Genomic DNA, 13391 nt, shown 5'->3' on the forward strand with positions numbered 1-13391 from the left:
TATATATATATATATATATATATATATATATATATATGAATAGATGAAAACTGCTTTTCCCATTCCTCTGTTTCTCTGAAAGGGCACCAAACAAGTCAGCTAAATCTGTGTTTAGAAATTGATGAAGTGTCCATCAATTTTCCCTAATAAAATCTTGGTATCAGTGAAATGCATGGAGGATGCCCGGTCACTGGCAAGTTGAGGCACTATCTGTGTGTCTTTAGGCATACAAGACATTGTATGATTTTGTTTGCTGCCTTACAAAACTCTGGCCAATGGGGCCGGTGAGGTGGAGCTAGAGGCAAGGTGTCTGCCTTGCAAGTGCTAGCCAAGGAAGGGCTGTGGTTTGGTCCTCCGGCATCCCATATAGTCCCCCCAAGCCAGGGGCAATTTCTGAGTGTTTAGCCAGGAGTAACTCCTGAGCATCAAACAGGTGTGGCCCCCAAATCAAAGCTCTGGACAAATGGGAGCATCATGCATGGTCCAGGAATGTGCTGGTTGCTCCACTTATATCCCTGACCAAGGATAACAGACCATGTAGTCTTTCACAAACATGCTTCTTTGGGTCTTACAGCATCTATCTCTGTGATCCTGGTTTTCCCAGACTTTTTTTTGTAAATGAGATGCTGATAAAGTGAGCCAGATCAGGCAAAAGAACTTTGTGGTTGTTGTTTATTTTCACCCATATATTACTAAGGTACTGAACTTTATAATACTGCTAATCAAATATTTAGTGCATATATCATCCAGTAATAGGTTGCAGATTTGAAGTTATGAAGAAAATAAAGGGATTAAAGCAGATGATCTTTATTCTACTATGATGGAGGCCGGCCAGGGTTTCTTAACCTTTTCCATCTAAGACCCGTTTGATCAAGGAAAATATTATACAGATAAGTACTTCAGCAGAATCAGGGTTTCATTATGTGATTGGTAATTTGAATTAACTTTGGAGCCTTGTGCATTTAGACAACTTTTATTATTGCCTCATTCTTTGGAAAAACATCACATTTTGTTACAAATTTAAGTAACTGTTTACGAAACTTGGCTGTAAACTAGGGCTCCTTAGATGATTTCCACTCTTGATGCACTTCCACTGTCAGAATTTTTACATGAACCAGGAAATATAAAATAGGTATACAATAAATCAGGAACTAGAGAGAAAAGACAGGCTAGCAGGTGTTTGCCTTGCATGCAACCAACTAGGGTTCAATTCCCATCACAGCCAAATGTGATTCCTAAGTGCAGATTTAGGAGTAAGTCCTAAAGACAACCAGTTGTGATCTACCTCCACATTTTCCACTTTCCCCCCAAAATAAACCCTCCAAAAAAATAAGTATAGACATCAAACACTCGTTGCTTTTCTTTGTTTGTTTGTTTGTTTGTTTGGTTGGTTGGTTGGTTGGTTGGTTGGTTGGTTTGGGGCCACACCTGGTGACGCTCAAGGGTTACTCCTGGTTATGTGCTTAGAAATCGCTTCTGGCTTAGGGGACCATATGGGACACTGGGGGATCTAACCACATTCAGGCCTAGGCTAGCAAGCATAAGGCTATAAGCACGCCACTGTTCCGGCCCCACTCACTGCTTTTCTTAAAAAGTTATTTTACAGGGGCCGGGCGGTGGCGCTGAAGGTAAGGTGCCTGCTTTGCCTGCGCTAGCCTTGGACGGACTGCGGTTCGATCCCCCGGTGCCCCATATGGTCCCCCAAGCCAGGAGCAACTTCTGAGCACATAGCCAGGAGTAACCCCTGAGCGTTACCGGGTGTGGCCCAAAAACTCCCCCCCCCAAAAAAAAAGTTATTTTACATTTTTAAATTATTATTTTTTTTGTAACTCAACCTGGGCTCACAACACACAAGCCGAGAAAATGGGTCTCAAAGTGTGGCAGTAAAGAAGGAAGCATAAAACATGGTTTTGCAAATAGCATTAAGCTGCACCTGAGCTAAGAGTAAGCCCTGAGAAATGATGGGTGTGGTGGAAAGAGGGAAGGGAAGGGAAGGGAGAAGGGCAGGGCAGGGCAGGGCAGGGCAGGGCAGGGAAGAGAAGGGCAGGGCAGGGCAGGGCAGGGAAGGGCAGGGAAGGGCAGGGAAGGGAAGGGCAGGGAAGGGAAGGGAAGGGCAGGGAAGGGCAGGGCAGGGCAGGGCAGGGCAGGGCAGGGAAGGGAAGGGAAGGGCAGGGCAGGGCAGGGCAGGGCAGGGAAGGGAAGGGAAGGGAAGGGAAGGGCAGGGAAGGGAAGGGAAGGGAAGGGAAGGGAAGGGAAGGGAAGGGAAGGGAAGGGAAGGGCAGGGTAGGGAAGGGAAGGGCAGGGCAGGGCAGGGCAGGGCAGGGCAGGGAAGGGCAGGGAAGGGAAGGGAAGGGAAGGGAAGGGAAGGGCAGGGCAGGGAAGGGAAGGGAAGGGAAGGGAAGGGCAGGGCAGGGCAGGGAAGGGCAGGGAAGGGCAGGGCAGGGCAGGGCAGGGAAGGGCAGGGCAGGGAAGGGCAGGGCAGGGCAGGGCAGGGAAGGGAAGGGAAGGGAAGGGAAGGGCAGGGCAGGGCAGGGCAGGGCAGGGAAGGGAAGGGAAGGGCAGGGAAGGGAAGGGAAGGGAAGGGAAGGGAAGGGAAGGGAAGGGAAGGGCAGGGCAGGGAAGGGCAGGGAAGGGCAGGGCAGGGAAGGGCAGAGAAGGGCAGGGCAGGGAAGGGAAGGGCAGGGCAGGGCAGGGCAGGGCAGGGAAGGGAAGGGCAGGGAAGGGCAGGGAAGGGAAGGGAAGGGAAGGGCAGGGCAGGGCAGGGAAGGGCAGGGCAGGGCAGGGCAGGGAAGGGAAGGGAAGGGCAGGGAAGGGAAGGGAAGGGAAGGGAAGGGAAGGCAAGGGAAGGGAAGGGAAGGGAAGGGAGGGAAGGGAAGGGAAGGGAAGGGAAGGGAAGGGAAGGGAAGGGCAGGGAAGGGAAGGGCAGGGAAGGGCAGGGAAGGGAAGGGCAGGGCAGGGCAGGGCAGGGAAGGGCAGGGCAGGGCAGGGCAGGGAAGGGAAGGGAAGGGCAGGGAAGGGCAGGGCAGGGCAGGGAAGGGCAGGGCAGGGCAGGGCAGGGAAGGGAAGGGCAGGGAAGGGAAGGGCAGGGAAGGGCAGGGAAGGGAAGGGAAGGGAAGGGAAGGGAAGGGCAGGGCAGGGAAGGGCAGGGAAGGGCAGGGAAGGGCAGGGAAGGGCAGGGAAGGGAAGGGAAGGGCAGGGAAGGGAAGGGAAGGGAAGGGCAGGGAAGGGCAGGGAAGGGAAGGGAAGGGAAGGGAAGGGAAGGGCAGGGCAGGGCAGGGCAGGGAAGGGAAGGGAAGGGCAGGGCAGGGCAGGGAAGGGAAGGGAAGGGCAGGGCAGGGCAGGGCAGGGAAGGGCAGGGCAGGGCAGGGCAGGGCAGGGAAGGGAAGGGAAGGGAAGGGAAGGGAAGGGAAGGGAAGGGAAGGGCAGGGCAGGGCAGGGCAGGGAAGGGAAGGGAAGGGAAGGGAAGGGCAGGGCAGGGCAGGGCAGGGCAGGGAAGGGAAGGGAAGGGAAGGAAGGGAAGGGAGGGAAGGGAGGGGAGGGGAGGGGAGGGGAGGGGAGGGGAGGGGAGGGGAGGGGAGGGGAGGGAAGGGGAGGGGAGGGGAGGGGAGGGGAGGGAAGGGAAGGGGAGGGAAGGAGAAAAGGAAGGGAAGGGGGAAGGGAAGGGGGAAGGGACGGGACTGAGGAAGGGAAAGAGGAAGGAAATGAGGAAGGGAAAAAGGAAGGGAAAAAGGAAGGGAAAGAGGAAGGGAAGGGTAAGAAAGGGAAGGGAAGGGAAGGGAAGGGAAGGGAAGGGTAGGGAAAGAGAAAGAAAAGGGGAGGAAGGGAAAGAAGAAGGGAAGGGAATGAGAAAGAAAAGGGAAGGGAAGGGAAAGAGGAAGGGAAGGAAATGAGGAAGGGAAGGGAAGGGGATGAGAAAGGGAAAGGAAGAGAAGGGAATGGAATGAGAAAGGGAAGAGAAGGGAATGAGAAAGAAAGGGAAGGGATGGAAAGGTAAAAGGGAAAGGAAAGAAAGAAGCAAATAAAGGGAGAGGAAGGAAAACAAAGAAAAGAAAAGAAAAAAAGGAAGGATGGATGGAAGGAGAGAAGGAAGGAAGGCAGGAAGGAAAGGAGGTAGTAAAGAAGGAAGGAAGAAACTACTTTAAAAAAGATTTTTAAAAATCTCTCAACAAAACTAAAAAGACAAAAATCTACAAAGGGTGCCCTCCAATGAGTGTCTGAATTAATATCCTTCATGCATCACTTTATTTTATTTTATTTTTGTTTTGGGGTCATAATTGGTTTTTCTCAGGGATAACCTTTGGCTCAGCACTCTGAAATTACTCGTGGTAAGCTTGGGTTACCATATATGTTGCAAGAAATTGAATCCATGTCAATTGTATGAAAGCAAATGCCCTCCCTAATATGCTATTAGTCCCTGATAGAAATCGCTTGGCTCCTGTATTGGACTTCTATTGAGCAAAAATTCTAGGTCTAAAAGTGAATTGTGAGCTTTTGCATTTAGTATAAATATTTAATGGCACAAATTTCTGGTACCACCAAAAAACCACATTTTTGCCAGAATAGTAGGTACTCAATTAAGTCCTATAATTTTAATTGCAATAAAAAAAGTTTATTCCAATTTCCCTTGGTTTCTGGATTCTCTGATTCATATACTGATCTTAAATGCAAATACATTGCCATAATACCTACATTTGGACAAGGCACCTAAAAAAGAAGACATTTTGTCCTTTGGAATAGCAACAAAAACAACAACAACAAAAATAAAACACAGCATGGCAATGAGAAATTAGAGGGCATTTCCACAGAGATAAGACTCTCAGCCTGGTGTGATGAAAAAAATTGAAAATTGTCTGGATTTTTTCCAGTATTTAAGCATGTTTGGTCATCAGTATTATGGGTAATATCACAGTGAGTTAGAAATCAATGCAATTATGGAGCATAAGTCCATCTATCTGGACTTATTACTAAACTATTACTGCCAGTGAATCTTTCCATTTTTCAGAACTTTAGAGACACTGGTTAACTAGAACTATCACAATTTTGCACAGAATGTCACAAGGAAGTTAAGCAGTATGCATGGCTGAGTGTGTCAAAAGCAGCTACATTTCCAAAGGGATTTCATCCAAATGAATTGAAATGCTCCAGTGTGGTCCCTTCTTCAACAGTGCTTTGCAAATTGAACAAAAAAACCCACCATGTCCTCTGCCTGGTCTGTCCAAGTCAGGTCTGACATGTGTTTCCTCCAGTTTTTGTTCTTCTATTTCATCTCACATTGTCTTTTTTTTTTTTTTTTTTTTTGCTGCTGAACACAGAATAAAGACCTAACAAATAACCTTGATTCTCTTCCAAAACAGCTCCTCAACCTGCAGGCTACAAGATGTCAGCTAATGTCAAAGAGACACAAAGTGAAAACGTGCAAATCTCTGACCAGCAAACAGGTCTTCAAACTAAGCTCTTCATCAGGTAGTAATTTCCATTGGCTTTCCACAAAGTTGAAATGAAGATTAATGACACATTCAGCGGAAGCCTGGGATTCCACGCTTTGAGGATCCCCAGAATAGAATTGTGTATCGAGTGAAAAACAAAAATGACTAATGCAAGTTGTCTATCAGATCAACAGGTTGAGGTGAACAAAATTTCACAACTTTATCCCTATAAAATCAACAACAATGTATAGACATAAAGTCAAAGCAGAATCCTAAACCTAGTCAATAAACATTCTCTGAATGGGCTCAAGAAAAGTAAGCCTATCAATGTAATATCAAAAGCCTTTCAATAAAACTGTTTAGTCTACTTAGTAATGATGTCTGAAAGTACAAAATGTATCTGAGATGAATTTTAAACTAATAAAACTGCAAAATACATGTTAAAAATGTATAAAATACATGTTAAATAGCATGTGTGTTCTTGCTGCAGATGAGAGGTTAGTGAATTTTAGGCTCTATTTGAAGTGTAGATAGGGTGTAAGTGAATCCAGTTGCCTGAAGGTGATTTCCTAATTCTTCACTCAGATTAAACCAAAGTTAGGTGTCTTGGCATTTACTGTTAAGTGGAGAGCAGAGATTGGAGTGTGAAGTCAGTGTGGAGAATATTAAATATCATCTTGGGGCTTGAAATCATCTTTGGCTCCAAGCACATCAACTTGGAGGCATTTATACTCTTTCTCTCTCTCTCTCTCTGACATGTTTCACTATCTTTTACTCTTTCTATGGATACATATATATACATATACATATTTGTATATATATACATATATATGTATATATACATATGTTCATATGTATGTATGTATGTATACATATATACTCTTTGTATATACACAGATATATAAGATATATAAGGTTATAAGATATTATAATATATATCTTATATATATCCAGGTTATTTGTTAGGCTTATAAGATATATAAGATATATGACCACTTGAGAGGCCCTGGTTCAGTCCTTGATACCCTATAAAAGAATAAAACACTATTCAAAGGAAAGTCAAACCTGGTTATCTAGGAGCAGGAGTAATAGCAATGGAAAGGTCATTTGCCTTGCACATGGCCAACTCGGTTTTATTCTTGGTATCCTGTATGGTCCCCTAGGCATGTGAGGGGTGATTTCTAAATGCAGAGCACCACAGGGCATCCTCCAAAAAAGCTGGTCTAATCCCCCCAAAAATATTAGTTTTATTTTTTAATTTCAGGAAGCAATTTAGTTGTTGGTGATAGTGGAGGAAGAAACAAAGTCTGTCAAAGCAGTCATGGCCACACACATCCTTTTCCCCAACGCTGATAATACCAGACTGCAGGCATAATACTCTCCCATGTTCCCCCTGATAGAATAGGTCAACCATGTCATCTTGCATTTTCTCAGTACTGGGGATAATGAAACAAATATATCCTTGAGGATATGTATGAATACAGGAACTGCAGGTTTAGCTTACATCTGTAAAGTCTTAACAAAATGCATGATAGTCATCCCTAGCAGATAAGCCAGACATTTGTAGCTCAATCGATTCTGTAATTCTGCACTTTGTTTCTTAGGATAGCAGTTGACACGTGAGAAGCCTGAGGCTAGTATTTGGGAATTATTTGGGAGAATAGGTGCTGGGCACACAACAAGACTATTTAACCTCTTAGCCCATAAGGCTTTACTTTCCACAGCTAATGAGTATTTCAGCTAAAAAATATTATCTCTGTGGACAAAATTTGTGATGACATATTTTGCCCAATTATTTCTACTGTTTCAGAATCTACTCTCAAGATAAGCAGACATGGGCACAAAGCATAAATTATCCTTTGGCATAACTTCTATGAGCTTCTCTAGCATAAACAACTAATTATTGCTTCTATCCAAATTCATTCCCTTAAGCTGACAAGTATGACCTTGTGGCCTTTTACATGAAATTACTCTCATAAAGTTGACCTCATTTAAAAAGGAATATTTTTACTTTCTTTACAAAATATTTCTTCATTTTATTCTTTATTTCTTTACAAAGTACGTTGCCTTTGTATTTGCCTATTTACAACTTTGAGGAATTCACAGCTAAGAAAGATAGAGCCAAGGCCAGAGAGATATTGTTAGTACAGTAGGCAATTCACTGTATTGGATGCAATTGACCTGGATTAAATCCCTGGCACCCAATATGATCCACTGAGCAACACTTCCAGGTGTAATCCAAATACCAAAAATAAAGAAAACTGGTATCACCTTGGTCAGTAATAAAATAATTTTACACAGGCCTATAAAAAACAGCCCTCAGTACCATAACTAATATTTGTAATAAACTTAAATGTCCAACAATAAATGGATGCATCATGAGGATGTGGTACATCTACACAATAGAACACAACACAACTATAAGGAATGATCCAATCATGCAATTCACAGCAACATGGATGGAACTGGAAGATACTCTGTTAAATAAAGCCAGAAGAAAAATGGTAACTATATGATGATTTCATTTATATGTGGCATTTAGAATAACTGAGTGAGAGTATAGTGGTTTATGGCAGCTATCTAGAATACTCTTGACCTGTAGTGTAGTAAGGAGAAGGGGAAAAATAGAGTGGAGGAGAAAGACAAATGTGAAATAGTAGGACACAGGGTTAAAGGAATCAGGTAATTGGTGGTGTTAAGAAAGGACAAAATGAAATATCCAAATCACTAAGTTTCAATGCATAGCTATAATATTTGGACAAGTTTGAATATTTTCTTTCCCCAGAGAAAATTTTTATTAATTATTTGTCAAAAATGAAGATCTCCCCCCCTGGTTTTATGTAAATATGTACCTAAAATGTTATTGTCAACAATATGTAAGACACTATGATCAAAATAAAAATTTTATTAAAAAAATAAAGATCTCTAATAACAGAAGCCTGACTTCATCAACTGTGATTGAGGAGAACTTTTTCTGGGACCATGAAGAAAGACTTTGGGGTTAGACAACCTAGTATGCCCAGAGCCTGTAGTTGGTCTTATGACAGAAAGCTTCTTGGGTAGGGGAACCCTGCCTTTTAGGCAAAAGGTTGGTTTTTTCATATTTTTCCCAACTTTTGCTATGCCTATGCAAAATAAACTGCCACTGCTTTTTTTTTATCTTTTAGATAGGGGCTCCTTCCTATTTTGGCAAAAGGTTTTTTTTATTATATATATTTTCCCAACTTTTGCTTATGCCTATGCGAAAAAGACTACCACTGCCCCTTTTTTTATTTTATATAGGGGTTCCTCCCTTTTTCACAGGACCTTGGGACATGGAAATACTTCATTTTACCTCATACTTATGCATTTTTCTATAAAATCAAAGAGATAAAAAATAAGAAAGGATGGGGGCCAGGGTTCAAGTAGTGTCTGGTGCATTGGTAAATAAAAAAAAAGGCAGAACCAAATATTCAAGCCAAAGTGAATTATAATAGAATCAAGACACCCAAACTATAACAATCTAAACTTAAAATGGGTCTGTTATACTGGCAGACCCCGGGAGCAAAGGGTAGTGGTATAGGATGCAGTATGGGAACATTAGTGAAGATAGGTTGTCACTGCTGATGGGAATGGAATGCCCCTGACTTTCTATAACTGAAATCCAACTATTAAGGACTTTATAAATCACAATGGTTTTAATCAAATAAAACTTTTAAGAAGCAAAATATAAAAAAGCAATAAAAACATATTAATGTTGATTCATTATTTTATTGATGTATTCATTTGTCATCATAAAATCAAACCAAAATATATACCAAGAGTTTGTGGTAAATCAGACTCTGTGCGTAGTGCTGACATAGCATATACTTATGCCCTTGCCCACGAAGACTTTACAGAATGCTGGTGTCATTGAAGCATGGCAAATTTCTTTCAGTTCTTCTAGGAACTACTGCTCACTAACCTACAAGGATGAATTCTTTGTCCTCTAGAGAACAAGGGTTGTAGCACTTTCGAGGATTACACCCATGATTGAGGCACTGGGAATGCACACAATGAAAGAGTGGTAGTGCCCAGGATTTTTCTAACTCACGAACTACAAGCAGGTGTACAATAGAAAAATAGTTCAGAGTTAAAGAAACAGTAAAGAGCTTTTCTTGCAGACAGTGGACCTCCAGTCAATCAATGGCATTTCACATTTCACATGAGAATCAACAATAAGCCCTGAGCATACCAAATTGTGTCCTTCTCCCATAAAATAAAACCCAAAAAATAGATAGGCAAAGTACTATCAAGGCACATGCTGTACCATTCAACAGCATTAGCAGAAAAACTTCAATCTCTTTTTCTCTGCTTGGTGGAGGATTCCTCCTAGTTTCCTACAAACCACTATATGTGGTCTCACTCCATGAAATTTTAGTCTGGAACATTAGTGCAAGAGAAGAGTTTTATATGGGTTTACATGGCTTTCAGAATAGAGAAATTCTGCATAGAATGAATGAGCGGTTTTCATCTGGATAGCAGTGAGGATTGTGGCAGTTACAATTTGTAATTTTACATAAATTTGAGGCAGGAGCAAAGGAGTAACCAACTTAATTGGGTAATGAAGATCTGATATGGAAATGGGAATTCCAGATTGCAGCACCAGCCTTTCCCTTCAAAACAAATGCACCCAATAGGTAAATAAAAATAAAAGCAAATGTGCAAAGTAGCTTGAAATCCTGGAGAGATAGAGGTTTTAAAAGTTGCTCAAGAAGGCAGTATTAAATCTCTTGATATTTTTGCTTCTAAAGTTTGCTCCAGATCTGGGATTATACTGTATTATATTATAGTAATTATATTTTCTGATTAAATTAATCATATTATATCATATTATTTTATACCGTATTATATTATTTCCATGGTATTATATGCACTATATTCTATAGAACCTAGTTCCTGACTGCTCAAAGCTCTAAATTTATTTTCTACTCATTGTGTCTGTCCAATTACCTTTCAATGGGCATAACACCCTGAAAACCTATTTTCTGAGGGGGTTGTTTTCCGCTGAAGAAACATTTTCTCAGTTGCTTATTCAGCTTCCAAAACTGGCTTCCAGATAGATTCTTTACTTGTTTCTCTATTTAATTTTCACTGAAGAGATGTTTGGGAGATAGAGAAGGAAGAGAAGAGCAGAGTAAATTCTTAGAGGCCTGAATTTTTTCTTTTCGATCCCCTTTCAAATCTGCTCCATTGCTGAAACTTGGTGCCTTTGGCTCTTCTCCTTCTTGGCTTCTTGCATCTTTTCCCCAGGATTGTTCTCCAAAGAGTCATGATACTCTTACAGTTTGCAAAGAGCATCCCTTTCCTTCCAAAGTCTATGATGAGCTTGTAGCCTGGGCTTTCAAGAAAACATCTTTTGGACCCTAGTATTGGCTTTAGATCAAAAGGTTCTGCAAGCCAGAGGCCAGAAGCTCACCCCAAGCACAAAGAAAATCTCAGAAGCCATGCCCTATGCCTCCCTCTATGGAATAGTCAGTATTGTGCAAGTGCCACAATGAATGATGTAGCCAAGAGTTCAGGGTTGAGGAGACAAGAGAAATCAAGTGGACTATGATTTGAACTAGCTGAGAACAAGTATTTCCAGTGTAACCACCACCTTGGCAGTGATAGGTTAATGACATGACTTTGAGTACACCAAATGATCTTTTTGTTCTGCTGTATTAGGTAATTTTGGTCTTTTTCTTTCCCTGAATTTTCATAAACCGTATTCAGACACCAGGGTTTGGAGACTTCCCTGTTGATCCCAAGGGGAGCAGAGGGTGAATTAGAAACTAGAATTGCTTTTCCACACAAGAGCCATCCATTTCACCAAGAGGGAGGCAGGCACTTCGCCCACAGCCCCTCGGCGTGCCGCGAAATATTGGTACTCGAATTAGAGCCTAATCAGGAACAGCAGACCAAGTGACGTGTCTCAGCCTTGTCTTTTTGTAGGCAATTACCCCAGACTCCCAGTGTTCATGTCTTCCATGCACTTTCTTTAATTAGCACTTTAATAGCTCCGCTTCAGAAAGGTGATGCAGGAGAGAACTTTCCCGAAGCTGCCAAATGGTCACAAGCAGGAGGTGATTAAATTTAGTCTCGAGCACCAGGCGTCCGCGTGTCTTCTCTGTGTCACCGTGTGCTTTTCAAGAGGTGTTTCCAATCACGCCTGACCAGAGGGATCGGAGGCTGCTGGTGCCTGCATTAGTCCTTTCCTGTGTGCTGTTGATTTAGATCAATTTTCATAAGGAAGGTATTGACTCTCCAATAAATAAAGGTTTAGGTTGAACAGGGAAAGAAAAATCGTGCATATATGATTTTTTTTTTACTGTGAACCACAAGAAAAGGAAAGGAAAATATATGTGTCGCCACTGTTTAGGAACACTTTGCAATGATAATTAGGATGGGACTTACTGACTTACTGGGTTATGATTTTTTTTAGAGGTTGAAAACACACATCATTATGGCCATGGGTTCAATTTTATGCAATTGTCATTGATAGCCAATAATTAACAGGAAGAAAACCTCCTTTAAATACATCACCTAGGAGTTCATGTGGTAGCTTTTTAAAAAGATAAAGAAACAGTGTCTCTGGAAATTTTGTGGTTGTTGTATTTCTATATTTAATAACTCTAATGATAGGGTGTAGATTACTATAAATGTGACAGGAAATCTCTGATTTTTGTAGACTATAAAGTATTGGCATGCCTGATTATCAATGACATTTTATGTATAGTATCATATAGAATGCTGATATTTCATTTCTTATAAGCAGAGAAAATATGACATGAAAATATGTTATTTTTAAAGAAATATTTACACAGACTTTCTTTGCATCATATATTATTTCCCACATAGTATGTACAAGCATAATTAAAATTTAATTAAAAATAACCTTAAGTGTAAACATTATGAATAAACTAAAACCCCCTGTGCAATGTTCAAATAATACAATACTTTTCAATGATTAATTTAAAAATCAACAAAAATGAGCATATATGAATCCTGTAGTTGTTCCCTTGGCAGTATGCTTCAAGGGTGGAGAACCCCTATTTTATGTTTCCACAGGCATCATTTCTAAGTAGAGTTGGAAGGGATAAGAGATCAATATAGTTAGGAGTGAGGTAAGGTATCTGAACCTTGTATTTCTTTCTATTTTCTAGAATAATACATCAAGACATGTATAGATGTATTTCAAATGGTAATAATTTGTTCTTAAGATTGTTCAAATTGGGGCTGGAGTGATGGAGCAGCTGTAGGACATTTGCCTTGCATGCAGCTGACCCAGGATGGACCGCATTTCTATCACTTGGCATCCCAAATTGTCCCCCAAGCTAAGAGAGAATTCTGAGTGCATATCCAGGAGTAACCCCTGAGCATCACTGGGTGTGGCCCGATATCCAAAAATTTTTTCAAATAGTGATAAATTTTAGTGCAACAACTGAGTGAGCACACAATCTAATTATTATGTTTTAGAAGTAATAGCTAAACAAAATGTTTCAAATAAAGGCAAATTATTTTATATTGTTCACTTGAAGTTACCAGTTTATTCATGATTTCATATACTAAATTAGCAGCATTTTCATGTAAAATTTTAGTTGTAAACATTATGGAATGATAAAAGTAAAATTGAAAGTAATGTATAAAGAATGCCTATATCCCCCTGTCAATTCAATTTTTCCAGAGAGGTAACATTTACTTCTCATCTATATTTTACATATATTGATCTACATTGATCTAATTTTATTTGCTATGGGCAGGAGAAGAATATGAAAGTGTTGCAGGATTATTGCCCTTAAATTTATTGCTCTAGTGCTCCAGAAAATGAGAGTTTCTTTAGAGAACCCTGTATGCTTATCAAATATTAGAGAACATGCTATTAGCTAATATACACATCAGACATATTTTCCCAATTTTTCTGATAATGCTCTTTATAAAAGAATTCCAGATTTCATATTTCATCTA

The sequence above is a fragment of the Suncus etruscus genome, chromosome 10 (assembly GCF_024139225.1).
Source record: "Suncus etruscus isolate mSunEtr1 chromosome 10, mSunEtr1.pri.cur, whole genome shotgun sequence".
Lineage (NCBI taxonomy): Eukaryota > Metazoa > Chordata > Mammalia > Eulipotyphla > Soricidae > Suncus > Suncus etruscus.